A 27,253-nucleotide genomic window follows, 5' to 3' on the forward strand; every position below is an offset into this window, starting at 1 on the left:
CCCTCTTGCGTGATATTTCTCGAGACACTCCTGTACTTGCAGCAATATCCAGGGCTGCATCGGAAGGGCCGCCCCCCACCTAAGGCTGACAAGTCACGAAAAAATACATATGCAATGGAGCAGGATTTGTGGGTCCCGGCTTTGCGAATACCCAACAGCTCGCTGGAGCTGGGTGGGGCCACAATGGAGAGGCCCACACCATGTGGATAGACCACGAACAGAGCCTCTTGGAAGAACACGAGCACATGAGTATTAATTGCAAGGGGAAAACAAATAAGGGAAAGTGGGAAAATTGGTCTATGGGGTTTTACTAAGTGAAGGGAACACACATGGTTAGGGTATGAACGGGTGAAATGAGTGTATGAAAATAATTTTTTTTTATGGCCATTGTTTTTTTATATGGAAGAATAAGTTGAAGAATATAGGAGAAACGGGAACCTCGATCTGCAAATTAGTAGAAGGCGGTGCCGCGTTGCACTGTCCCGACCAGTGCAGATATTAAATAGAAAAGAGGAAACAAGTAGGAGCCTCATATAATTAGTAGGCTTGGGAATAAGTAAAGGTTATTTTTCTTACAGTGTTTTCATAAGATATGTAGAGGAAGGCCCAGAGGGGGCAGAGGTGATGTGATTGTTGAATGTGTGTGAATAGGGGTCCTGGGTAAAAGTAAAGGTCTAAGTTTTATGTTTCGTGTTCAGTATTGTTCACATATTTGTCGGTTGTGTTCTGTCAAAATGTTCAATGGTTCATGTTTTATGTGTCTGCCCTGAAAATGCATAAGTAAGGTTTTGAAGTGAAAAATCGGTAAACCTATATATTACAGTTTTTGTGATATCAGAGGATAAGACACAGAGGTGACAGTTGGAAAGGGGGCAAGAGAGAGAGAGACCCCTAGAAAATGGGGATGGATACCCCATTAGCTCATATTTGTAAAATCCTCCCCGTATACCAAGACAGGATTAAAAAGTATCATAGTCAATGGGTGACAGAAACGAAGGCGGAGGGTTCACCCAATGCCTGGCCAGAAGAAGGGTCTTTTGATAAGGGGACATTAGGTCACGTAGCAACTTATTAAATGGCGATATACAAAGGGAAACAGCTCCAAAACAGACGGGAAGTGCTAGACTTGTGGAAAATGTTCAAGGAAACACCTGTAATGCAAGGTAAAGGGAAGGAAGGGGGGGAGAGGGGTGAAAGCGTAAACAAAGGAAGCTGAAGGGAAGGTTGACAAGGGGAGCAAAGAGCCTAAGAAAATATATCCATTGCTTACAAGACCTGCAGAAGGATATTCAGATCCAGCCTATGTAGCAGGGGGAAGCACGCCAACCACAGCTGGCACAGCACCCCCACCTCCTTATGTCCCTCAGATAAGTACACCTGCCGCACAGGGACCATCCACTCGAGATTTAGAAGTGGCACTGACATCAACCGGAACAGAATTAGCATGATTAAGAGCAATATGCAAACCAACTCAACTCTTGCGAGAAGGGCTCCCACTACCTTTAAAGAGCTCCGCTCTTATACCCGAAGATGAATGGAAATCAGGGGACTTTCTCTTCAGGATAGATAGTGCGCCAATTAGAACGGTTAGAGTGGAAAGAGAGGGAGAGGTAGAAAGTGTGGGATATGATACAGTGCCCTCAGAGAGGGAGGATGAATGTTGGGGCAATTTTGAGGAATCAGATGAGGGGGCTGTGGGCGGGATACAGCAAGTACAATGGACCACACTGCAGATGACAAGGGGAGAAGAGAGATGGGAACATAGGCTTCAAAACAGAATAGGCAGGATAGCCCTAGCAAAAAAGAAAGGAGTGAAGGTAAGTAAGGGGAAGGTGTGATCAAAATTACAAATGCCCCTCATTCAGAAGGGAGCAGGACGACCCCATTATGTGCCTTCGGAATTGATGGACAAAAACAGCCTTCTTAAATCCCTCCCCCTGGTCACGGCGGGTGTGGGAAAATGGATTTATGCATTTGAAAAGAACACTGCAGGGGTACCTCTAGATATAGGTGATATGAAAAGCCTTCTAGTATCTGCAGTGGTCGACCAAGCAGACTTAGTATGGGTGAAGGCAGGATTCCCAGGTGTCACCACAGGGAATGATAAACATGATGGGGCGGCATTCAATAATGTCCATGCACAAGTGTGTGATGCACTGCGGAGGACCTTCCCCGACACCCCCGATCTACATTCTATAATGCAATGCACCATGGAGGACGAGGAAGATGCTGCAAAATTTATTCTTCGGGTGCAGGAAATGTGGAGGGCGGAGACAGGCATGGCCTGGGACCAATCTACCTCCATATTCTACTTTATCATCAAAAGAGGCCTCCCGAAGGAGGTGCAGAAGGCCCTTGATAAAATAGCTAGGATAGAAGACAAGGGGTGGTCAGAAATACAAAGCATTATAGTACACCATTGCAGGATGCTCAAAGAAAGGGAAAAAGAAACAGCTCAGAGGAGATAAGCAGAAGGAATGAAGCTGGTACAGAGCAATTTAGTGAAGGTCACAGCAGTAACTGCAGTGCCACCCCCAGAGGAGCAAGGGGAGGAGAAGAACGGCATGTGGGACCCCGATGGCAAGGACAATCCGCAAGAAGAAGAGGTGGGTACCGAGGACAGCATGGAGGAGGAGGGGGATATGGAGGACAAGGACCAAGGGGGGGGTGGACCCGGACCATGCTGGTCCTGCCGAAGGTGGGGTCACTTTGCAAGAGAATGCTGAATTAGACTATTGGCCAATTACCAAAATAGCCAAAGGTATGGAAATGTGCCACAATACGGACACCCACATCCTGGTAGCCCATATTGTCTGCCCATAGGAAACTATGAACCAGATGGGCAGCCCGATAGTAGACCTATACCAGGGTACAATATGCTTAGACACCCCCGCACTGTATGCAGTCTCGCCCTACCTGCCAAAACCAAATGGTACACACACACGCAAACCCATTCATCACTACTGCCAATGGCACCCCTACATCCTATTGGGGAGCCTGCGTGCTCACTGACAATATTTTCTCTTGCCCCGGATCAGCAACTCCCCCCAGCTAGCACAGCCCACAGAGAGCCCTTGCGTGTCTAGTCCTATCTATTACCTTATGCCCAGACGAGGAACCACTGGTGCGGGCAGAGGTAGGGAATAAACAGTTCATCTACATGGTGAACTCCGGGGCGGAAAATCCTGCATGTGTGATGGTAATTTTCCATTATCTGGTAAAAATCTTGAGACACAGGGATTCTCTGGGGCTGTGGTCATGGTGCCATATACAGAAGAGTTGGATGTCAGAATAGTGGGAAAGACAATTCGAGCACCCTTGCTATATGATGAAGAGTCCCCCATAAATTTACTGGGTCGAGACTTACTCAGTAAGCTTAACATGACCATAGCTTTCACAGAAAGGGGGATAGTATGTTCCACCCCAGGAATGTGTGCACTCTGAGCAATCTTTCTGTGATAGAGATCTAAAAGTACTGTCATATTTGTGGACCACAAATCCCCATGACGTAGGGTTGCTGAGGGAAGTGACCCGAGTAAAAATAAAATTGAAACCAGGTGCTATCTTGCCTAGGGTGAGACAATAGGAGAGACAGCAAAGGAGCGGGCAGTAGCCCTCCTCACCCCTGCATCGCCTCATGGATGGAGCACATCAACGCAGATATAGCGTCAGGCCCACCAGTGCCACCCGACCATCACTGAGGTATCTGCGCCCCCGCAATTATCTCCAGCCGTGCCCATTTCAGCATCACTAGCCTACTAAGGTTAGCAACCTCCATTGGACCCCAAATCTATATGCATTGTCTCGCCTAACTTCGCCTATCTGCCGCCATCTGCCACGTTGCCACCGTGCCTTGCCATATCCAACATGGCCGGCGCAACGCGAGACGAAAAGGAGGCTTTGTTTATGGGATTGCTAAGCTACACCAGCCCTTATCAGCCAATCCAGGCCACCGAAGGCGGGAGCCGTCCCACGGGAAAGGCCAAGGACAAGGCCTGTTTAGCTTCCTGTTTGGCGACCTGTGCTGGTTCTCCGGTCCAATTGAATACCGTGCATGCTAACCCCAAACTTCCCAATCCGGCCAGTCTCGCCACGAAGCATAACAAGCCTACATCCAATAAGGTAGCCCATTACTACCTGTTATCGCTAAAGACCATCCCCCAGTGCGCCTCCCCAATCCCTCACGAGCGGATCACAGCAAAACATAGCCTAACACTCCCTACCCTCACACCCCAAAAGGCGCCGCTACAGCCGAAGAGCAGGAGCCCATTCTAACTGCAGGAGCAGTGCCAGCTGCCATAAGGGGACATCCCTTCTACAAGGTAGGCCCGTGGGCTCTACCAGGAGGCATGTGAGGCTTCTAGCAGCAATGCCCCAAAGCACGCAGTCTGCATGCTAATGCAAAGCTTACCAGTGCGAGTGCAACCGACCAGCACCGCTTTAACGCAGCTGCCCATTGTTAGCCGCCTGCCTTACCTTGTTAGCACTCTGTCGAAACGATATCGACATTGTCGACTCACTGCCTTTTTGAGCACTGCTTGCTAAATTACTACTTGTACTCTGTCTGAATTTTGTTTGCCTACTGCCCATGATTATCGAGCACACTCTGTTATATTGGCCCACTCTTCTTGCTACGTGTATTCTGCCCTAGTCTATAATAGTACTCCGTACCATCTAACTATAACTGCATTCTAGCCACTCTCAGTCGGAACGGCAACCGTGAGCACTAGTTCGTATCGCCTGCGCGTTGTGCCACTTAGTGCATTGGCATTCCAGCCTCTCCCCCAGTCGGATCTAAACCATAACGTGATTTAGCAACAACGGTTTTCTATGATACGCTTTTGAAATGTTATTGAATTTGCACTCAGCTCACCCCTGCTGTTACGGCATTATTACACTATTTAGCCGCAACTGCATGTTATGCCATCTTAGCTGATACTGCAATTGATGCCTTGCAGTTGTTATTTCTCTCTGTGCCACATTGTTGAAACTGCATTTAGCCTACCCCTGCTGTTACTGCATTACAACCTACAACCACGGTAAGCCTTGGGGCTTTATCTTGCACCTTTAGCAGGGAATATAAAAATCTGAAAATTTGAGATTCGCCATCCACTTGCCACTGATTAACAAAGGGCCACTATGTAACCATTTGTGCGCTTCTGCGATTTGTGCAGATTTGACTTTGCCCACTATCGTGCAATTTATACAATACCAATGCATGAGGCTCACCATTCCATAATTGCCGGTTTGCTTCACTAAGGCGCTCATCACCTATGTTAACCAGCCTTTACATAGCTGCTTAAGATTGCCCCTACAACTCAATAGGGAGCTAGACCATGCTATCCATTCGCCTAGCCAAGGATCTGGGCAGCTTGCAAGTCTATACGATTGCTGCATTCCAGTTACCCACTTCCCACAAACTTTAACTGAACTACCACACCTACCATGCCCTCCTCCTAGTCACACGCTTACCTGGTGTATCCTACGTCACCATATATTCACTGTCAAATTCAGTAATAGTCCAGTTATCTTATGTTTGTTATCTTATGATCCTACACACGCCTAATTGCATTTCTTCTGCTTATGCCTCTGCCCTTGCTTTTGCATTTGTTGCCTGCACTGTGCCTATGCCATTTGAAATGCAATCATTATAGACCATCGTGCCTATGCTACTTGAACCTTAGTCACTGCTGCCCATTATGCCTATGCTGAACTCTGCCATTGTGCCGTTGTACAACTTAGTCAGAGCAGCCTACTGTGCCTATGCTGAACTTTGCCCACTGTGCCATTGTGTAACTTAGTCACTGCAGCCCACTGTGCTTATGTCACTTGAACCTTATCCATTGTAGCCTACTGGGCCTATGCTGAACTTTGCCCACTGTGCCTTTGTATAATTTAGTCACTGCAGCCCACTGTGCATATGCTGAATTTTGCCCACTGTGCCATTGTATAAGTTAGTCTCTGTAGCCCACTGCACACTGCAGCCCACTGTGCATATGCTGAATTTTGCCCACTGTGCAACTGTGTAATGTAGTCTCTGTAGCCCACTGTGCCTATGCTACTTGAACTTTAGTCTTTGTAGCCTATTGAGCTTATACTACTTGAACCTTAGTCGTGGTAGCCCACTGTGCCTATGCTACCTGAACTTTAGTCATTGTAGCCCCTTAGTCATTGTAGCCCACTGTGCCTATGCTACTTGAACCTTAGTCATTGTAGCCCACTGTGCCTATGCTACCTGAACTTTAGTCATTGTAGCCCCTTAGTCATTGTAGCCCACTGTGCCTATGCTACGTGAACCTTAGTCATTGTAGCCCATTGTGCCTATGCTTTTTTCTGCCCAGAGTGCCCATTTGAAGCAGCCTATCCAGCTTACTGTGCTTATTGGAACCTAGTTTCTACATCATGAGTAGCACACCCTGCAGCCTGCTATTGTACTTACTCCTCCTAATTATCTTCCACCTCAGAGAGGATGGTAGCTTCCCCACAGCGTTCAAAAGAGTTTTAAACAATTTTTCCAAGACCTCCCTAGCTACCGACACCAGTATGGAACACCCGGATCTGAGTCCCGCAACAGAGTTTCCTAGTAACCCATGTAGTCTACTCCCAAAAATTCCAGGCTTAGAGCTAGACTCTCGAGACTTCATGAGCCCCTGACTAGAACCCTACCTCCCACCAACAAAAGATCTAACATCCAGAAGGCAAATATCGTCCATCTCAATAGCCGGAGACCTCTCCCCACCTTTATCAATACTGAACCGTTGTCACGACTCGCTCCCTTCGCTCCCGTTCCCGCCACTTGGGGGCATGTTTTGGGGCTTATTCCGTGCTGGACATTTCCTCCGAACCTAATGCCACAGTGCTGTAATGAATTGGGAGCGCTAAATCCCTATTTTCCAAACTACTTCCCTTCCGGATCCATTTTAGGTTTTTGGCAGCCAGCATGCTTCTTTAACCAAATGACTGTGCTTCCCAGAATGCCTGGCCCACTGCTCCACCTCCACCCTTGCAGGACAAGGTTGGGTGGAGGATAGGCAACACCTGTGGCTGCAGGTGCAGCAGTCAGCACACCAGGGCGTGTGCTCGTTAAACAGCTTTAAAAGCCTCAGTCTCACTTCAGTCCAGCGCTGGTCATCGATTGCAGTGTTCCTGTTTTTGACTAGTCCCTGGTTCCTGGTTCCTTGCCTTTGCACCTACTTCCTTGTTCCTGTTTTCTTGTTTCCTCCGCCCTGAATTTCTGATTCATGCGCTAATTGATTTCTGCTCCCTTGATTTCCCTTTTTGTCTTTCCCTGTTTGCAGGCAGCCATTCTCAGTGCTTTCCCCTTTTAGCTGCAGCCCAGTTTGTCTGTGTTCTATATTTCTTTAACTCTGTCTGTCCTTTGCTGCTGTTACCCATTTGCCTTAGCCTTCCTCTTAGTTTAGTTTCCTGTCTTTTCCTTGGAGGGGTAGGGAAAAGTTTGCATAGGTTATTTCGTTTTTTCCAGCTCCTGATCCTTACTTTCTAGAGGATCCATTCCATGTTTTCCTTTGCACTTCTGCATCCATTTCCCATTTGATCATTAGGTGTGGTGTGTGGTGGTAGCTAGCTCCTGTGTGAATGCTTATGTTTTCCCCACTAAGTTGTAATCCCTATTCCAACTTAGATATTTAGTTTTCTGCAGCGGATCACGCTCCGCTGCCTTCCAGTCTCCGCCCTTGCCCAGCGGGCTCTCCACATTGTAGCGGATCTCGCTCTGCTGCCTTCCAGTCTACGCCCTTGCCCTGCCCGGCAGCCTGCCTCACTCCGGCTGCCTTCAGCCCTTGTCCTCTGGACCTCCCTACTTCTCCAATTGCTGTTATAGCCTTTCTGGGTCCCAGATTCACCAACAGGATTCGTGGGCTAGCTGACATTCAAGAGGTGAATCTCGTCCTCGTGAGTACAGTTCTTAAGTTCCCTTATGTAATACCATCAAGAGTGTTAGTACACAGATCCTGTCATTGCTTGCCCTCCACGTGGGTTTAGCGCTGTCAGTACCTGTAACAGCAATTGGGGGTAAGGCGCTTGCCGACTTTCCTCGCGGTCAGGTGCTTACCCCACATCCCTTTTCATATATTGGTTTTGATGTCACACTCTATTTGCACTCCTGGGTTCTAACATACCTGAGTCGTTGTTCCTGGGTGCACATTTCCCTTGCCATATTCGCTGCCTTTGTACTAGCCTGACTAATCCTGACAGAATGACCAGCCCAAAATTCCCATTGAATATGGCAAGTTTAAGAAAGAAAGGCAGCAAGGCCTCTAACAAGTTTGTACAGAAGGCCTCCCCTACATTTACCTGTGACAATCAAATCACTAGGCCTGACTCCAATGAACTCCTTGTCACGAATGGGCATTTACGTGCAAAGTATTTTTCCCATAGGATGGCACACCCTACATGGCCTGATCCTAGTTCTATCTTTGGTTTTGATCCCGATTCTATGTCAGCACAAGCCTTAGCCGCAGAAAACAACACACTGTTAGACTTATTATACGAGAGTACCTCGGTTGTTGAACCCCATGATTCCAGTTGTGCTTCACCTCAGATGGAACAGTTTCCTGATACCAACATAAAGAATAGAGGGGTTTCTTGCATAACTTCTGTTTTCTACCCTCAGTCTAACGCATACTCCGTTGCACAGGTACATACTGTAGTCCCTAATGCCAAGAGGTCTAATGTCAATAGTTTGTTTAAGGGAAACACAGACCAAGTTGGTAAGAGGAACTATAAATCACAGAACCTGCAAGCAGTAGAGGACAATGTACAATCGATGCACATCCAGATTGCTAGTGCAGGATCCAGCCCTGATGCCACTATGCTTCCCCCTGTGCCTACTGATAGTGATGTACAGTTAATGCAGGGCATGCTAAGAGCTAAACTTGAGGAGTTAAGACAAGAACTCATTTCTGCACAAGAGGAAAACAAAACCTTACACTCTTTACTGAATACACCTCAGACTTTATCTGTTGATGTGGAGGAAGTGAACACTGTTCAGCCCCTGAGGGTAGAGACTTTGGTAAACCATGATATTTGTCGATATGTTAGATCTATTGGGAGTGAAGGTCTTTCGTCTAGCACAGCGCTCAATCCGGGCACAGTTTCTAACAATTGTTCTGCTGATTGTCAGGGATTGCAGTTAGCTGAAGATGTACAAGCCACTCCTTTACCTAAAGTTTCCTGTGTAGCAGTCTGTCATAATTCTGAGCTAGCACACATACAAGCTTCTGATCTCCAAACACAATACACAAAGGTGACATACACAGATTCAGTCACTACAGTAGGCTTAGGTCCTGCTCTTGATACAGCTGCTGAGACTGAAGTAGATGTTAAAGCTGATGTGGAAGACGATCTTACCTCTGGGTTCACTCTTCCTTCTGCCAATTCTGATCAATACGAACAGTCAGAGACAGTACAGATTTCATGTTCTGATGAGCTCATTCCACAGTATACAGAACCAAAAGACCAGCAGGCGATTCCTGAACTGTTGATTGTTAATCTGCCTCTTTCAGAAGCTAAGACAGAGGAATGGACAATTGACGAAATCCTGATTAACAGAGACTTTACTATGGTGATTCCACTGGTTGATTTTGACTTTCACAAAGAAAGAGACTCTGTGTCACCCACTAAAGAAAAGGACTGCAAGGGTACAGTTCAGTCCTTGGTTACTGGAGCCAAGGAGTCCAATGCCCTAAAGGTGCCCTCCATTCCTGAGCCACTAATGTGTCTATCAACTTCTGAGACTTCTGTGTGTCCTCCTACAACCATTGACTCTTCTATGATCCAATCCACAGCCCTGCAGTCATCTTTGGTACACGTGTCTTCAATCAATGAACCGCTGCCATGTCTGCCATTTAATCAAGAGCCTCCACCATGCACGGGGTTAGTCCCAAAGACCCTGACATGTTTGGATTCAGCTACCGAGATGGCTCCAACTCGCATGCCTTCAGCTTCAAAGCTTCCTCTGGCCTACCTGTCTTCAGCTACAGTGACTCATCCAGAAGATCATCCTTCAGCCAGAGAGCCTCCGATAGTCCATCATATATGCATGTCTTCAGTTCCAGAGTTTATTGCTTGTTTGCCTTCAGTTCATGATACACCGGTATCCTGCTTAACGTCGCTTCCAACATCAGAGGTATACTTGTCTGCACCATCAGATCCTGCTATATTTTCTACTGCTCCAGACAGTCCTCCTGAATCCCAAACATTTACTGTCGATGAACGTTTAGATTGCCTTTCTTTTGCTTCAGGAGGAGCACCAGAATGCCTGCCTTTTCCACAAGACGATTCTCCCAACTGCTTCACTTTAGCATCAGAGCCTCCTAAAGAAGCAGCATCAGAGTTTGAGACTTTTGCCAGCTCCCGCTTCAGAGTCATCAAGCTGGACCAAGTGGTGAGTCAGAACCACTCACCTGGGTGTGCACAGGGGGTGGTGCAGACCGGCGTATTACCTACAGAACTTGTGCAACAGAATTCCGCCAAGAAGCACCAGTTGGGTGCTAGTAGCCAAAGGAAGGGAATGACTGCTGCAGTTCAAGATGTGTCTGTTATTGCTCCTTCTGCGAGTGTGCCTGAAATACCAAGTACTGTGTCTATCACTCCTATCAGTATGCCAAACGTCCCTGCTGTTGTATCCAACGTGCAACAAAGTGACTACACGACTGTCACCAGGAGTACCAGCCTCGTACAACCCATGGGACTTCCAGGCATCCAAGGCGTAGAATATGTGCAGTCAAACCTTAACCAATTTCAACCACAAGCCTTTTCCCAGATGGATGACAGAAAAAGATTTGAACCTCCACCTCAGCCGCCACCTTCTCTAATGGCTGAACATGAACATTTCCTGAAGCCAGCAGCTTCCTCACCTCCCGCATGTCCGCTCTCGGCAGAAAGGCTAACAGAACTACTACCATCGTCTAAGGCAAGTTGCACCAGCCTGCCTCCCTCCTCAAAGACTTACAAGGGTCCACTCCCAGTGACTGAGCTTCCTGGACCTTCCAACTCTGCTCCAGGTCCTGCAAGTTCTTCATGCTTTTCTTCAAACCATGAGTCTCTTCCTCACCAGAAGTCACCGTTTCCATCAGTATCACCTCCAAAGACAACTCACTCCTATCATGGAAGCCCATCTGCCTTTGCCCACAAGCCACCATTTCCATCAGTGCCTCCTCCAAAGAAAAAGCACTCCCATCATGGAAAGAAGAAGTCTCGTACGGGTGGCGGGCACCCGAAGAGGGCCGTAGGAGGGGGTATACTGTCACGACTCGCTCCCTTCGCTCCCGTTCCCGCCACTTGGGGGCATGTTTTGGGGCTTATTCCGTGCTGGACATTTCCTCCGAACCTAATGCCACAGTGCTGTAATGAATTGGGAGCGCTAAATCCCTATTTTCCAAACTACTTCCCTTCCGGATCCATTCCAGGTTTTTGGCAGCCAGCATGCTTCTTTAACCAAATGACTGTGCTTCCCAGAATGCCTGGCCCACTGCTCCACCTCCACCCTTGCAGGACAAGGTTGGGTGGAGGATAGGCAACACCTGTGGCTGCAGGTGCAGCAGTCAGCACACCAGGGCGTGTGCTCGTTAAACAGCTTTAAAAGCCTCAGTCTCACTTCAGTCCAGCGCTGGTCATCGATTGCAGTGTTCCTGTTTTTGACTAGTCCCTGGTTCCTGGTTCCTTGCCTTTGCACCTACTTCCTTGTTCCTGTTTTCTTGTTTCCTCCGCCCTGAATTTCTGATTCATGCGCTAATTGATTTCTGCTCCCTTGATTTCCCTTTTTGTCTTTCCCTGTTTGCAGGCAGCCATTCTCAGTGCTTTCCCCTTTTAGCTGCAGCCCAGTTTGTCTGTGTTCTATATTTCTTTAACTCTGTCTGTCCTTTGCTGCTGTTACCCATTTGCCTTAGCCTTCCTCTTAGTTTAGTTTCTGTCTTTTCCTTGGAGGGGTAGGGAAAAGTTTGCATAGGTTATTTCGTTTTTTCCAGCTCCTGATCCTTACTTTCTAGAGGATCCATTCCATGTTTTCCTTTGCACTTCTGCATCCATTTCCCATTTGATCATTAGGTGTGGTGTGTGGTGGTAGCTAGCTCCTGTGTGAATGCTTATGTTTTCCCCACTAAGTTGTAATCCCTATTCCAACTTAGATATTTAGTTTTCTGCAGCGGATCACGCTCCGCTGCCTTCCAGTCTCCGCCCTTGCCCAGCGGGCTCTCCACATTGTAGCGGATCTCGCTCTGCTGCCTTCCAGTCTACGCCCTTGCCCTGCCCGGCAGCCTGCCTCACTCCGGCTGCCTTCAGCCCTTGTCCTCTGGACCTCCCTACTTCTCCAATTGCTGTTATAGCCTTTCTGGGTCCCAGATTCACCAACAGGATTCGTGGGCTAGCTGACATTCAAGAGGTGAATCTCGTCCTCGTGAGTACAGTTCTTAAGTTCCCTTATGTAATACCATCAAGAGTGTTAGTACACAGATCCTGTCATTGCTTGCCCTCCACGTGGGTTTAGCGCTGTCAGTACCTGTAACAGCAATTGGGGGTAAGGCGCTTGCCGACTTTCCTCGCGGTCAGGTGCTTACCCCACATCCCTTTTCATATATTGGTTTTGATGTCACACTCTATTTGCACTCCTGGGTTCTAACATACCTGAGTCGTTGTTCCTGGGTGCACATTTCCCTTGCCATATTCGCTGCCTTTGTACTAGCCTGACTAATCCTGACAGAATGACCAGCCCAAAATTCCCATTGAATATGGCAAGTTTAAGAAAGAAAGGCAGCAAGGCCTCTAACAAGTTTGTACAGAAGGCCTCCCCTACATTTACCTGTGACAATCAAATCACTAGGCCTGACTCCAATGAACTCCTTGTCACGAATGGGCATTTACGTGCAAAGTATTTTTCCCATAGGATGGCACACCCTACATGGCCTGATCCTAGTTCTATCTTTGGTTTTGATCCCGATTCTATGTCAGCACAAGCCTTAGCCGCAGAAAACAACACACTGTTAGACTTATTATACGAGAGTACCTCGGTTGTTGAACCCCATGATTCCAGTTGTGCTTCACCTCAGATGGAACAGTTTCCTGATACCAACATAAAGAATAGAGGGGTTTCTTGCATAACTTCTGTTTTCTACCCTCAGTCTAACGCATACTCCGTTGCACAGGTACATACTGTAGTCCCTAATGCCAAGAGGTCTAATGTCAATAGTTTGTTTAAGGGAAACACAGACCAAGTTGGTAAGAGGAACTATAAATCACAGAACCTGCAAGCAGTAGAGGACAATGTACAATCGATGCACATCCAGATTGCTAGTGCAGGATCCAGCCCTGATGCCACTATGCTTCCCCCTGTGCCTACTGATAGTGATGTACAGTTAATGCAGGGCATGCTAAGAGCTAAACTTGAGGAGTTAAGACAAGAACTCATTTCTGCACAAGAGGAAAACAAAACCTTACACTCTTTACTGAATACACCTCAGACTTTATCTGTTGATGTGGAGGAAGTGAACACTGTTCAGCCCCTGAGGGTAGAGACTTTGGTAAACCATGATATTTGTCGATATGTTAGATCTATTGGGAGTGAAGGTCTTTCGTCTAGCACAGCGCTCAATCCGGGCACAGTTTCTAACAATTGTTCTGCTGATTGTCAGGGATTGCAGTTAGCTGAAGATGTACAAGCCACTCCTTTACCTAAAGTTTCCTGTGTAGCAGTCTGTCATAATTCTGAGCTAGCACACATACAAGCTTCTGATCTCCAAACACAATACACAAAGGTGACATACACAGATTCAGTCACTACAGTAGGCTTAGGTCCTGCTCTTGATACAGCTGCTGAGACTGAAGTAGATGTTAAAGCTGATGTGGAAGACGATCTTACCTCTGGGTTCACTCTTCCTTCTGCCAATTCTGATCAATACGAACAGTCAGAGACAGTACAGATTTCATGTTCTGATGAGCTCATTCCACAGTATACAGAACCAAAAGACCAGCAGGCGATTCCTGAACTGTTGATTGTTAATCTGCCTCTTTCAGAAGCTAAGACAGAGGAATGGACAATTGACGAAATCCTGATTAACAGAGACTTTACTATGGTGATTCCACTGGTTGATTTTGACTTTCACAAAGAAAGAGACTCTGTGTCACCCACTAAAGAAAAGGACTGCAAGGGTACAGTTCAGTCCTTGGTTACTGGAGCCAAGGAGTCCAATGCCCTAAAGGTGCCCTCCATTCCTGAGCCACTAATGTGTCTATCAACTTCTGAGACTTCTGTGTGTCCTCCTACAACCATTGACTCTTCTATGATCCAATCCACAGCCCTGCAGTCATCTTTGGTACACGTGTCTTCAATCAATGAACCGCTGCCATGTCTGCCATTTAATCAAGAGCCTCCACCATGCACGGGGTTAGTCCCAAAGACCCTGACATGTTTGGATTCAGCTACCGAGATGGCTCCAACTCGCATGCCTTCAGCTTCAAAGCTTCCTCTGGCCTACCTGTCTTCAGCTACAGTGACTCATCCAGAAGATCATCCTTCAGCCAGAGAGCCTCCGATAGTCCATCATATATGCATGTCTTCAGTTCCAGAGTTTATTGCTTGTTTGCCTTCAGTTCATGATACACCGGTATCCTGCTTAACTTCGCTTCCAACATCAGAGGTATACTTGTCTGCACCATCAGATCCTGCTATATTTTCTACTGCTCCAGACAGTCCTCCTGAATCCCAAACATTTACTGTCGATGAACGTTTAGATTGCCTTTCTTTTGCTTCAGGAGGAGCACCAGAATGCCTGCCTTTTCCACAAGACGATTCTCCCAACTGCTTCACTTTAGCATCAGAGCCTCCTAAAGAAGCAGCATCAGAGTTTGAGACTTTTGCCAGCTCCCGCTTCAGAGTCATCAAGCTGGACCAAGTGGTGAGTCAGAACCACTCACCTGGGTGTGCACAGGGGGTGGTGCAGACCGGCGTATTACCTACAGAACTTGTGCAACAGAATTCCGCCAAGAAGCACCAGTTGGGTGCTAGTAGCCAAAGGAAGGGAATGACTGCTGCAGTTCAAGATGTGTCTGTTATTGCTCCTTCTGCGAGTGTGCCTGAAATACCAAGTACTGTGTCTATCACTCCTATCAGTATGCCAAACGTCCCTGCTGTTGTATCCAACGTGCAACAAAGTGACTACACGACTGTCACCAGGAGTACCAGCCTCGTACAACCCATGGGACTTCCAGGCATCCAAGGCGTAGAATATGTGCAGTCAAACCTTAACCAATTTCAACCACAAGCCTTTTCCCAGATGGATGACAGAAAAAGATTTGAACCTCCACCTCAGCCGCCACCTTCTCTAATGGCTGAACATGAACATTTCCTGAAGCCAGCAGCTTCCTCACCTCCCGCATGTCCGCTCTCGGCAGAAAGGCTAACAGAACTACTACCATCGTCTAAGGCAAGTTGCACCAGCCTGCCTCCCTCCTCAAAGACTTACAAGGGTCCACTCCCAGTGACTGAGCTTCCTGGACCTTCCAACTCTGCTCCAGGTCCTGCAAGTTCTTCATGCTTTTCTTCAAACCATGAGTCTCTTCCTCACCAGAAGTCACCGTTTCCATCAGTATCACCTCCAAAGACAACACACTCCTATCATGGAAGCCCATCTGCCTTTGCCCACAAGCCACCATTTCCATCAGTGCCTCCTCCAAAGAAAAAGCACTCCCATCATGGAAAGAAGAAGTCTCGTACGGGTGGCGGGCACCCGAAGAGGGCCGTAGGAGGGGGTATACTGTCACGACTCGCTCCCTTCGCTCCCGTTCCCGCCACTTGGGGGCATGTTTTGGGGCTTATTCCGTGCTGGACATTTCCTCCGAACCTAATGCCACAGTGCTGTAATGAATTGGGAGCGCTAAATCCCTATTTTCCAAACTACTTCCCTTCCGGATCCATTCCAGGTTTTTGGCAGCCAGCATGCTTCTTTAACCAAATGACTGTGCTTCCCAGAATGCCTGGCCCACTGCTCCACCTCCACCCTTGCAGGACAAGGTTGGGTGGAGGATAGGCAACACCTGTGGCTGCAGGTGCAGCAGTCAGCACACCAGGGCGTGTGCTCGTTAAACAGCTTTAAAAGCCTCAGTCTCACTTCAGTCCAGCGCTGGTCATCGATTGCAGTGTTCCTGTTTTTGACTAGTCCCTGGTTCCTGGTTCCTTGCCTTTGCACCTACTTCCTTGTTCCTGTTTTCTTGTTTCCTCCGCCCTGAATTTCTGATTCATGCGCTAATTGATTTCTGCTCCCTTGATTTCCCTTTTTGTCTTTCCCTGTTTGCAGGCAGCCATTCTCAGTGCTTTCCCCTTTTAGCTGCAGCCCAGTTTGTCTGTGTTCTATATTTCTTTAACTCTGTCTGTCCTTTGCTGCTGTTACCCATTTGCCTTAGCCTTCCTCTTAGTTTAGTTTCCTGTCTTTTCCTTGGAGGGGTAGGGAAAAGTTTGCATAGGTTATTTCGTTTTTTCCAGCTCCTGATCCTTACTTTCTAGAGGATCCATTCCATGTTTTCCTTTGCACTTCTGCATCCATTTCCCATTTGATCATTAGGTGTGGTGTGTGGTGGTAGCTAGCTCCTGTGTGAATGCTTATGTTTTCCCCACTAAGTTGTAATCCCTATTCCAACTTAGATATTTAGTTTTCTGCAGCGGATCACGCTCCGCTGCCTTCCAGTCTCCGCCCTTGCCCAGCGGGCTCTCCACATTGTAGCGGATCTCGCTCTGCTGCCTTCCAGTCTACGCCCTTGCCCTGCCCGGCAGCCTGCCTCACTCCGGCTGCCTTCAGCCCTTGTCCTCTGGACCTCCCTACTTCTCCAATTGCTGTTATAGCCTTTCTGGGTCCCAGATTCACCAACAGGATTCGTGGGCTAGCTGACATTCAAGAGGTGAATCTCGTCCTCGTGAGTACAGTTCTTAAGTTCCCTTATGTAATACCATCAAGAGTGTTAGTACACAGATCCTGTCATTGCTTGCCCTCCACGTGGGTTTAGCGCTGTCAGTACCTGTAACAGCAATTGGGGGTAAGGCGCTTGCCGACTTTCCTCGCGGTCAGGTGCTTACCCCACATCCCTTTTCATATATTGGTTTTGATGTCACACTCTATTTGCACTCCTGGGTTCTAACATACCTGAGTCGTTGTTCCTGGGTGCACATTTCCCTTGCCATATTCGCTGCCTTTGTACTAGCCTGACTAATCCTGACAACCGTCTCATCCCACGCCCCCCCTCAAAGGAGGACTAATAAATGCCAGATCCCTTACAGCACATGCCACAGACATTTGCGACTTGATAGTGCTCAACCACTTGGACTTCATCCCTATCACAGAGTCCTGGCTGCATGACGCAGAAGGACCTCTACTCTCCTTAGCAATCCTGGAAGACTATAAAATATTCAGGCAAGACAGAACCAATATGCGCTGGCAGCATTGCTATCATCGCAAAGACTAGCTTAGGTATGAGAATTATGCCTACCATAGCATCCGATTCATGTGAAACGCTCACCATCAAAGTTCCATTAGTTAGCTCCCAAACACTGACCATCCACCTAATCTATAGACCTCCTGGACCCATAGGGACATTTGAGGAGGAGATCCACAACTTGCTCTCTAACAATCTTAAAACCTCCTCCCAACTACTTGTCCTAGGGGACTTCAACTTGGGTTTCAAAGACCGTCTAGATAAAAATGCCTCCATCATTGCCAATTCCCTTTCCAACTTGGTATAACGCAAAAAACTCTAGAACCCACTCACAATAAAGGGAGAATCCTTGATTGGCTAGCAGACTACAACTGCACCGCCAATATCAAAGCTATTGTCCCTCAACCCTGGACAGACCATTTCTTCTTGTCATTTGAACTATCTACCTCCAGGCCACCTACCCCAGTATCTATCATGGTCCTGCCATGTCTAACAAGAAATAAAAAGAGCATCACCAAGATAAAGTGATCCCGGCGATTCTACCCATCCTCAACGGTTTAGAGGATCATTTAGACCCAGATACATTAGTCAATGAGTACAACAAAATTATGTTAACCACCCTTGATAACATCGCACCTCTGAAACTTAGACCAAGTAAACCTAAATCTCACCTAAATAAATGGTTTAACCCTGAACTAAAGGATCTGCGACTACTTAAGAGGAGTTGTGAAACAGCGTGGAGGCTTATCCCTTCAGAAGATCATAAAATGAAATTATCAGAAATCTCCTCCCAATATAAAAAAGAAATCCATTTGGCCAAACAGAACTCATTCAATAAGCGGATATCCAATGCCAATTCAAGCATGAGGGAACTGTTCACCATCCTCAAGGAATTAGAGTCACCCACCCCATTCCGGATATATGCTCCAAAGATAAAACTTGGTGCTCTGATATTCAACAAACCTTATCAAATAAAATCTCCTTACTCCAAATGAAAATAACCAAAAAGAAAGCCTCCCTTACACAACCATCTAAGACTCACAACACAATTATAGACCTAGCTCCAAAGGTACAAGACCCAGCTGCATGATTTATGTTCTCCAAAACCTCTATCCTTGAGGTGGAGAAAGTCATCCTCTCTCTCAAGCCGTCAAATTGTCAGGGCGATACCTACCCTGCCCAGCTCATAAAAGTTGCTGCTAGGGATCTTTCCCTGTTTATTGCAAAACTTGTCAACTCCTGTTACAAATGCCATATCACATCATATCATATCATATCAATCACGTCCGGCATTGTGCCCACCAATCTAAAACAATCTTTGGTACTACCACTGCTCAAAAAGCAAACTCTAGACCCTCTTGTGCCCACGAACTACAGCCCCATCACGACAGTCCCCTCTCTGCTTAAAATCCTGGATAAGATTGCCTATAATCAAATAAGTTTTCTCGAATAACACAAACTCTTAGGAGAGCGCCAATCAGGATTCCGTCCCCAACACAGCACAGAGACCGCCCTCATTGATCTGAAGGCACAAATAGATTAACTAAGAGTTGAAGGAAAAATGTCTCTCCTCTTGCTGCTGGACCGGCATTTGACCTTCTGGACCATGGGGTAATTTTAGCCATTTAGACTCTGTCGCACATTTCTCCAGAGAGGTCATAACTTGGATTGAATCCTTTCTTAGCGATAGGACCATGACGGTGTTCTCCCCATTGGCAGCGGCTGACCCAATCCCCATCTTGTGCGGAGTTCCTCAGGGCTCTTGTGTCTCCCCGACTCTATACAACATATTTACTAAGGCCCTTTTTGATGATCTGGACCTTCTCGGTATCACCTACACTAATTATGCAGATGATACCCAGATTCTCCTCCCACTTTCCGGGGATTATAATACGGATTTGGCCTTGGTAAATAGGGTGTATATCATTGTCCAGGCATGGATGACAACCCACGGTCTATGCCTGAACGATGATAAAACAGAGCTTATCATCCTACGGACTCATTCCAAACTCAAAAAACTAAGCCAGGACTACACCTCATTTGAAATTGATGGTAATATCATCAAGGTGTCTTAAGAGGTGAAGACACTTGGTTTCTATCTGGATGCCACCCTCTCCTTCGGAAAACAGGTGAAGTCTTTGGCTTCGGCCACCTCTTACACATGCAAGCTCTTTAGAGCAGGCAAACACTTTCTCTCTGACAACAACTGCCTTATCTTAGGGAGAGCATTAATCCTCTCGAGGCTTGACTATTGTAATGCCCTCTACATTGGAGCCAATAAATCTATCATCCATCAAATTCAAATCTTACAAAAGAACGCCTTGCGAGCTGCACTCGGTGTCTCTAAAAGATCGCATATTTCAAAGATCAAGCGCCAAAACAACTGGCTGTCCACTCAAAATAAAATCCACTTGAAAGTAGCGTCCCTTGTTCACAAAGCCCTGAACAATGCCACACCGAGCTATCTCACTAACAAACTCACACAAATAAACCACACACGCCCAGCTAGAACCTCTAATGTTAATAGCCTCTTCATACCAAGATGTAGGCTAACCAAGGTGGGGGGTAGCAGCTTCCAGGTTCGAGCGGCCCAATTATGGATCTCACTGCCCCACCTTCTACGCGAGGAGCAGCCCTTTCCGAAATTCAGATCCAACTACTTTAATCTGCTGAGGTCTGCTAATGATTATCCCATTAGTGCCCACTCATCCCCACAAGACCTTAGCATAGACACATTACTATACTGCTTTTTTGCTCTTATGGACCTCCTCACTCTGCCCACCTGGCCGATGAGCTAATGTCCATTTAGTACCTGTACATATACTGTCCTTATTGTACTTTGCATTCATTTTGCCTGTTTGTAAACTGCAATTGCCGCCTACCTGTAATATATTGAATTTTGTATCTTATTCTCTGTATGTAACCCATGACCCTAACCTGTAACTTAAGCTTTGCATTTTCTGTACTGTTGCACCCGTCTACCTTTGGGTTTGGTGCGCATTATAAGTGAATAAAACAAACAAACAAACAATACCCTTTGTCCAGGGAATTAGAGGAAGGTATAAACACCACATTACACGCATTATTGCAGCAAGGCATCATTGTCCCCTCCAACTCCCCATGCAATACGGCCATTTATCCTATTAAGAAAGCGACACGGGGGTGTCGCATATGATCCAGGACCTCCACCCCTTAAATGATATTGTTCAGAAAGAGTTCTCTCTAGTCCCAAACCCGGAATACATTGTGTGCATCATCCCAAAACAAGCCACCCACTTCACTTGGTGGACCTGAAAAATGCCTTTTTCTCAGTGCCACTTGAACCAAAATCCCAATACCTCACCGCCTTCACAATAGGACGAAGGAGGTACGAACACCACAGGCTTCCAAAAGGGTATTTTGAGAGCCTGAGTATCTTTAACAGAATATTGCATGAAGACCACAGTAATATTGATGTCCAAAGCAGAGTCATTCAGTACATGGATGACCTTCTAGTATGTAGTGACGGGAGGAAGCATATAGAAAAGATTCCATTACCTCCTAACATTACTGGCCCAGAAGGGGTACAAGGTAGACACGAGCAAAGTACAGTATTGTTTGGCTGAGGTCCTGTATTTATGACAACTTATCGCTAAATATGGCAAAAGAAAAATACCTGACAGAGCAGCAGCAGTACGCTTATCAGCCCCACCACATACTGCCAAAGATATGCAGAAGTTTCTGGGCATCTATAATTAATTCCGAGCATGGATATTAGATTATGCCGCCAACACCCAACCTCTATTGCAAGGGCTGAAAGAAGCACAGAAGGACAAGGTGTCACTAAAATGGAAACCTGAAATGTACACTGCATTCACAACACTAAATGAACTAATAAGTAAACCATCAGTTCTAGCAACACCTGATTATAAGAGATTTTTTCTTATTTTCTCACTCAAACAGAACACTAATGACTGCTGTGTTGACACAGAAGACATCCCTGTCCCACAAGCCACTGGCCTATTACAGCAGCAAACTTGATTCTGTAATGTAGGGACACTTTGCATGCGAGCAAGCTCTTGCAGTTGCTGTTTTTGCATTCAAAAAGAGCTCCACAATTGTAATGATGTGATATGATATGATTGTTTATTTATATAGCGCCTGTACACAATGTGTTTCAAAGCGCTTCAAGTCAAGGGAGGGAACAAGGGAAAATACAACCACATTCTTACAGGCCATGAACAGTAAGGATGTGAAATTAACTATCGTACTCGGCCTGACAACATTTCAGATAGTGCAAGAGCTAAGACATAGCTAAGACAGTTCCTCTTCTGGTGGCGAGGGCAGGAGCCCCCACCCCTGTAGTACCGAGGGCAGGACCCCCCACCTCTGCAGCACCGAAGGAGAACTGCCGTGCCGCACAAACCGAAGGAGATCCACCCTTCGACATGGGCGCCCCCACTGCTGCCCACTGGCCCCCTGGTCCTGCCACAGGGTAAGCATTCATCACCCTATTTACACCCTGGGCAGCCTGGGCCACTCGCCTGCATTCGCGCCGACATTCATAATGGAAAACAAAATGTCGGGCGCGATGCGGCGCTAAAACGAGGCTTAGCGTCCTCGTGGTTGCTAAGCAACCTTCGTCTTTTTATTGACCCGCATCCGCCGGCAGGCAGAAGAGCCGGCCTCCTCAAAGGCCATCTAAGGCCCTGTTTGCCCCTGTTCGCCGCTTACCGGCGCAGTCAGCATAATTGTTCAACTCTACACTATATCCGGCCTCCAACAAGGAAGCCTCTGCAAGGCTCCGGCCGGATCCTGGCCCAAGAACTTTGTCACTCTACTGGAAAACACCACCATGAACCTAGTAACGCCAGCCATATTACAGATGGTAAGCCCTCAATTCGCCACCCTCTCTAAAATGACTCTCACTTAGTGCAGACGCGCTTACGCTCACGCACGTGACTTTCGAGTTCTATTTCATCAGACCTCCCACCTATGTCGGTTGTGCCTAGGGACGCATACAGTCCACACTGTTATTTTGATGTGCCCTACGGTCACATATAGACTACACTGTGCCTTCTGATTCTTGCTGTGCCCCATGGTCGCCAATATACCATATTTGATTTGTGTCCTGACCTGTGTTGTGCCCCATGGTCGCCAATATACCACATTTGATTTGTGCCCTGACCTGTGTTGTGCCCCATGGTCGCCAATAGACCACATTTGATTTGTGCCCTGACCTGTGTTGTGCCCCATGGTCGCCAATAGACCCATTTGATTTGTGCCTTGACCTGTGTTGTGCCCCATGGTCACCAATAGACCACATTTGATTTGTGCCTTGACCTGTGTTGTGCCCCATGGTCGCCAATAGACCACATTTGATTTGTGCCTTGACCTGTGTTGTGCCCCATGGTCGCCAATAGACCACATTTGATTTGTGCCTTGACCTGTGTTGTGCCCCATGGTCGCCAATAGACCACATTTGATTTGTGCCTTGACCTGTGTTGTGCCCCATGGTCGCCAATAGACCACATTTGATTTGTTCCTTGCCCTGTGTTGTGCCCCATGGTCGCCAATAGACCACATTTGATTTGTGCCTTGACCTGTGTTGTGCCCCATCGTCGCCAATAGACCACATTTGATTTGTGCCTTGACCTGTGTTGTGCCCCATGGTCGCCAATAGACCACATTTCATTTGTGCCTTGACCTGTGTTGTGCCCCATGGTCGCCAATAGACCACATTTGATTTGTGCCTTGACCTGTGCTGTGCCCCTTGGTCGCCAATAGACCACATTTGCTCTGTGCCTTGACTTGTGTTGTGCTTCATGGTGTCGCCAATAGACCACATTTGATTTGTGGTATGCCCCCTTACCTGTGCTGTGCCTTATGGTCGTCATTAGGTGAAACCCTAACTACCTATATATTTAATGTGCTTCTAGCTGCACTTTGACTCTCGCATTTAGGCGATACACTGGCTTAGCCAGCTTATCCATACTTGCCTAGCGTGCCACCGCCTTGCCTACCTAGATCATAGCCTATTGGTACCTGCCTAGCTTACCTACCTACCTACACATGATCTCCCCACACATTGCCCAAACCTTATATTGATACACGCCTCCGCACGTAGCCTTAGTCTACACTTATAGCCTGAACCTGGACCTGCCTATTTTTATACCCTTCCTTGCCCACAACCATAATGAAAACTACCCAATACCACACCTTACACTTTGCACTGAGCCTCCTTACCACCATGGCACTTGCATCCGTGACCTCATACCCTGCTAAGGACAGAAACATGAGACTGAGGTAAAGACTGTCCCATCTTCATGAACCATCATCCTACCACAACTATAGAGGCAATATCGATCTAGCAAACAAACGTTCGCAACACCCCAAATCCGCCACTCTCCACCCTGTTCCCTCAACCACCAACCAGTCACCCTTACAAAGAGCTGCTCCCACTAAAAATAAACTACCCCCCTCGACTCAACTAACAAGTACCTTATATCTAACTGGATCTCTCATCAATGCAAGATCCTTGATAGCCCATGCCACAGAAATCTCGGACACCCTAACTAATGAAAATTTAGACATACTAGTCATAACCGAAACATGGCTCCATGAGGCGGCTGGCCCTGCCATCATGCTAGCTATACCCGACGGCTACCAACTATTAAGAGTAGATAGACCCAACACCAAAGGAGGTGGCCTAGCTATCATCCATAAATCCACCTTACTTATTAAATTAGCTACCACCCTGCCACTCCCATCATGTGAACTCCTTACTGCCAAAATGCACCTCTCTTGTAACCGGACTCTCACCATGCATGTCATTTACAGACCACTAGGAACCTTCGAAGACGACCTAACAAGTATTATAACCAACAATACTAAAGACCACGCTCAAATACTATTACTGGGAGACTTCAACCTGGGCTTTAATTACTGTAATGACAAACATGCCCTATCTGTCGCCTCACTTCTGAATGACTACGCCCTAACTCAAAAAGTCTCTTCCCCTACTCATGCCAAAGGTAGGACCCTAGACTGGATTGCTGATCGGAATTGCAACCTTAGCATTACCAACATAATACCGCAATCCTGGACCGACCACCACCTAATTGTATTCAATGCCTCACTAGACCTTATCCGACCTAAACCTAGACTCATGGCCCCGCCACTCCCCACCAGAAGCAAAAAAGACATCACAGCAGAACAACTCCTACCCCACCTTCTCCCTACTCTTAACAATCTAGATAACATTACAGATCCCACGTCGCTTGTGGAAGCTTACAACAGTACGATGATCAAGGCACTTGACTTGATTGCCCCTACCAAGATACGTAAAAGTAAGCAACTATGTCACCTCAACAACTGGTTCACGCCTCACCTGAAAGACCTCAGAATTCAAAAAAGAAAGTTGCAGTCAATTTGGCAACACTCACTCACTGAGGAGAACAAAACTAAATTAGCCACCCTCGCCAAACAATATAAAAAGGAAATCATAAGTACTAAAAGAAATACCTTCAATGATAGAATATCTAAGGCCAAATCAGGCACCAAGGAGCTATTCTCCATTCTCCGAGAAATGGAATCACCCATACCCCCAACTGACAACATTCCTAAAAATAAGCTTTGGTGCACCAATATACAAAATGCCCTAGCGGGTAAAATCAGCCTGCTCCAAACTAAAATTGCGAACAAAAAAGTATCCTTGCTTCTGCCAACGGAACCCACACCGCAGCCACAGCTCACTCCCAACCAACCCAACTCCCCTCACCTATTTAGCTTCAGAAAAATATCCATATTGGAGACAGAAAAAATTATACTATCCCTAAAGCCTTCCAACTGCAAAGGAGACAATTGCCCAGCTCAAATTATCAAAGATGCAGCTCGAGACTTAGCCCCCTTTATCTCGAAACTCATCAATGCATCCTTCAATTCCAATCTAGTACCTAATAACCTCAAACAATCCTGGGTGCTTCCCTTGCTAAAAAAACAAACACTGGACCCTGCAATACCAACAAACTACAGACCCATCACCACCGTCCCATTTCTACTTAAAATCATTGACAGAGTAGCATACCTGCAAATTCAGGACTACTTAGAAACTAACAATCTACTAGGCACACAGCAATCTGGCTTCCGTCCCCTTCATGGAACTGAAACAGCCTTGATTGACCTCAAGACCCAAATTGACGAGTTGAAGGACAATGGTAAATTAGCTATGCTGCTCCTCCTTGACTTATCGGCGGCATTCGACTTGGTAGATCACGCAGTCTTATGCAATCACCTAAGTTCTGCCGCTCATTTCTCAAGTGATGCCATAACCTGGGTACAATCCTTCCTGGCAAACCGGACAATGAGAGTCTTCTCCCCCCTAGCAGCTGCTGATCCCACACAAGTTTCATGCGGTGTTCCTCAAGGATCATGTGTATCTCCGACGATGTATAACATCTTTACTAAGCCCTTGTTTGACAAGCTGGACAGATTGGGTGTCATCTACACTAATTACGCAGATGACACACAGATCCTAATCCCCCTTTCGGGCAACTTCTTGGAAGACACAGCCTTGGTAAATAGGATATATCTCCTCATTCAGGAATGGATGGCATCGCACGGCCTCTGCCTGAATGACGATAAGACTGAGTTACTGATCCTCGGCTCAGAGCTGGCCATTAAAAAACTTGACCCTAACTATGCCTCATTTAACATCGACAATAACGTCATCAAAGTGATGCCTGCAGTCAAAACCCTCGGGGTTTATCTTGACTCAGCGCTCACCTTCAAGAAACAAACGAACTCACTAGCATCCTCCACTGCATATACTTGCAAATTGATCCGAGCATGTAGACCATTTCTAACTGAGACTAGTTGCATTACACTAGCTAATGCTCTCATCATATCCAAGCTGGATTACTGCAATGCCCTTTATGCAGGATCTAACAAGTATATCCTTGACAAACTCCAAATTCTCCAAAATAACGCTGTTAGAGTAGCTTTAAAGATTCCTAATAGAGCTCATATCTCCACCTCTAGGAAAAATATCCATTGGCTAAAAATCAAAGACAGGATCGCCCTCAAAACACTTTCCCTCACCTCCAAATGTCTTAATAACTTAGCCCCCCCTTACCTGGCCAACAGAATCCACAAGAGAACCTCAAACCGTCCCACCAGATTGATTAACGCCTTTACCCTAGTGGTGCCTAGATACAAAAAGAGTACAGCTGGCGGCTCCAGCTTCCCGGTCATAGCGGCGCAAAGTTGGAATAAACTCCCGCTAGATCTCAGAACGGACCAACCTTACTCCAGTTTCAGGCGAAAAGTCCTCACCTGGATACGTGCCAATGACACTTAGCTTGACCTCCCCTAACGATACTAGATGACTGTAACTAGATGAATGATTTCTGTTCAACCTGACTGAACCGCAGTCTTGCATTTTTCTTGCTTACCTACCTTGTGTTCTAATATGAACTGTATCAACCATATTTTTTCCTGTACTGCCCTGTACTCTCTGAACTGTAGTCTGCATGTTCTTGTATACCCACCCCCCGCTCTAATGTGAACTGTATCAACTGCATTTCTCCTGTAACTAAGTCCTTAAGCTTACTTGTACTGTTTGCGCCCAGCTACCCTTTCGGGTTTGGTTCTGCGCTATACCAACCAAACAAACAAACAAACAAGGAAGGGAGGGGGAGAGTGGGAAGGTAATGGAAACAGACAGGCGACTACCGTACTAGGCCTGACGACATTTCTGGTAGAGCCGGAGAAAAACAAAAGGTGAGGGAGAGGGGTGCAGAGGGAGGGGAGGAACAAAACAAGCAACTATCATACTAGG

This window comes from Ambystoma mexicanum, chromosome 7q, assembly GCF_040938575.1.
Source record: "Ambystoma mexicanum isolate Mex_15411 chromosome 7q, UKY_AmexF1_1, whole genome shotgun sequence".
NCBI lineage: Eukaryota > Metazoa > Chordata > Amphibia > Caudata > Ambystomatidae > Ambystoma > Ambystoma mexicanum.